At 44.2% G+C, this 2,500-nt stretch overlaps 1 protein-coding gene across 2 annotated transcripts in view; it reads right to left on the bottom strand.

The window, feature by feature from the left end:
- LOC135091039 (uncharacterized) overlaps positions 1–2,500 on the bottom strand; it is a 112,235-nt gene that overhangs the window by 48,551 nt on the left and 61,184 nt on the right. The gene's annotated exons all lie outside the window — the stretch shown is intronic.

Below are 2,500 nucleotides of genomic sequence, written 5' to 3' on the forward strand. Positions count from 1 at the left end.
GGAAACACGGGAGGAAATTAGTATTGGTGTGCTGTGAAATATTACACGCTAAATGTTTATGACTCAACCTGTAAACTTATGCTATGCTCTCCACTGGCTAGGTGTGTGTGTGTGTGTGTGTGTGTGTGTGTGTGTGTGTGTCTGTATACCTGTGAAGAAAAAAAAAACACAGCGAGAGAAATATTACTTGCTAACTATTTACGACTGAAGCCTTTAACTTATCCTCTCTCTACTTTACTGGCCAGGTGTAAAAGTCCGTCTCTAAAGCACAATTATGAATGAAAATGATGGGTGGAAATAGGCGGGCATGTCTTATACAGGGACTGCCACGTGTACACCCAGTGCCTTCCCGCTGCCTCCCTCGCTTAAACCTTTGTTCAAAAATAAATAAATAAATAAATAAATAAATAAATAAATAAATAAATAAATAAATAAAAGCAAAACAAAAATTCATTCAAAAATTTTTCATCTGGTAATTGGGATGTGTACCTTACTTAAAGAAGAGCCACTGTACATATGTAAAATATTTTTGTGGTTTCTTAAGAGTGGTGCGTAACCATATTTCACCTTTATAAAAAAAAATAAATAAATAAATGAAAAATAAAACACTAAAACAACACACTTTTCTGGTTAATATATACCTTTTTTGTAAATATTCTTCTCTTACTTCCCAGATTTAGGCACCTGCAATCTTAGAGGACAATTTTTAAGTTTGTGGGTCTTGAAGGTCTGAATCCTGATGCACTTTAGTACCCTTGATATGTTGGAGTTCCCCGGGCCGGCAGTCTCATCTGGAGCCATTTTAATATCTGAGCCATTCTGTCAAGGAAGAGCCACTTTTTCCCTTCCCTCCCCGTGAACGAGCAGCTCTGAGGCCCGCCACGAGGGTTCATAACTTCCTATCTCTCCGAGCCGCCCGCCCGCACCGCCTTGGATGTCCCGATATTAAACAAAAGTGCCGCGATCCGAGCACTCGCCAAGGACGCCTTCAGACCTCCTCCTCCTCCTCCTCCTCCTCCTCCTCCTCCTCCTCCTCCTCCTCCCTCTTCCTCTTTCTCTTACTCTTCTTCCTCATTCTTCTTTTTTATCTTATTGTTCTTATTCTTCTTGTCCTTTTTTCTCCTTCTCCTCCTCGTCCTTCCCATTCCTTTCTCTTCCTCCTCCTCCTCCTCCTTAATCATCCTCATCATCATCATCATTTTCTCCTCCTCCTCCTCACTCCTGCCGTTGGTCGCTAACGTTGCTACTCATCTTTCTGCTTCGTTTCTTCCATGTTGACTCAATCTTGTCACTTTGCTTCCTCTCCGCCTTAATGAAGTGTTGTAGCGACAGTGTACAGTGATCCCGCCACCACCACCGCCACCGTCACCGCCACCGTCAGCACTGGTCCTCCTCGCCTCGCCGCCTCGCCATCCGTCAGGGCGGGAATAGTGTGTGGGATTTGCGGCACCAGTGTGAAGGGCGGCGAGGGAGGCAAGTCGTGAGCAGCGCGGCGGGGCACACACACACACACACACACACACACACATTCTAAAACGCTTCGCTCTCTCGCCACAACTATTTTCAAAGGCCACAGAAATGATAATAAGGGTTCTCAAGAGTGTTTCTCCCGTTAATAATGTAGAAATCTTGTTCATCTGTCACTAGAACGGGAAATAGAGATAGTGAAGATAGCAGGTCAGTAATAATAGAGAAGGGGGAAGAAAGTGTCATACAAACACTTGAACGCCTGACGCGGCTTAGGGTGGGTCAGTGCCCAGCTAACTAGGGCGTGAGGGGCGGTCAGGCGAAAGAGGTGGGGGGGCAGGGAAGGAGGGAGGGAGAGGGAGAGAGAGTGAGGGAAGATGAGATGGAAGAATGGATAGAGAGGATTGAGATAAGGAAGGTATGAAGGACGGAAGGACAGAAGGGATGAAGGCAGAAAAGGATGGGCGAATGAAGGAAGGGAGGGAGGGAGGGAGGGAGGGATAGAAAGAATTGAAATACGAAAGGAATGAAAGAAGGAAGAAATGAAGGAGGGACAGATGAAGACGAGGAAGGGAGGAAGGAAGGAAGGAATGGAAGGATGGAAGGATGGAGGGAGGAAAGGAAGGAGGAGTAAGGAGAGGTATTAAACTGATGAGTGGACTATTAAATGGAGGAGGAGGAGGAGGAGGAAGAAGATGAAGAAGAACAAAGAGGAAAAGAAGGAAGACGAAAACAGTTTACAATAACACAAAAAAAAGTAACACTACATTTCCAAATACAAAAAAACAAAAGCATCGAAACAAAAAAAAAAGCGAACAAAACTAATAAACAAAAAAAAGAAAAGAAAAAAAGAAAAAAGAAAAATATCTAAAAAAATTACCATCACGACTCGAACACTCCTAAGATTCCCTAAATATCCCTAAAAAATATCCCTAGAAACCGCCCCAATCCGGTGAGCAGTAAAGGTAAATCTGGGGATAAGAGCCGTGTTGTGGCGGCGATGCTCCCCAGATGGCGCTAATATTCCCCAGAT

Source organism: Scylla paramamosain, chromosome 36 (genome assembly GCF_035594125.1).
Source record: "Scylla paramamosain isolate STU-SP2022 chromosome 36, ASM3559412v1, whole genome shotgun sequence".
In the NCBI taxonomy this organism is placed as follows: domain Eukaryota; kingdom Metazoa; phylum Arthropoda; class Malacostraca; order Decapoda; family Portunidae; genus Scylla; species Scylla paramamosain.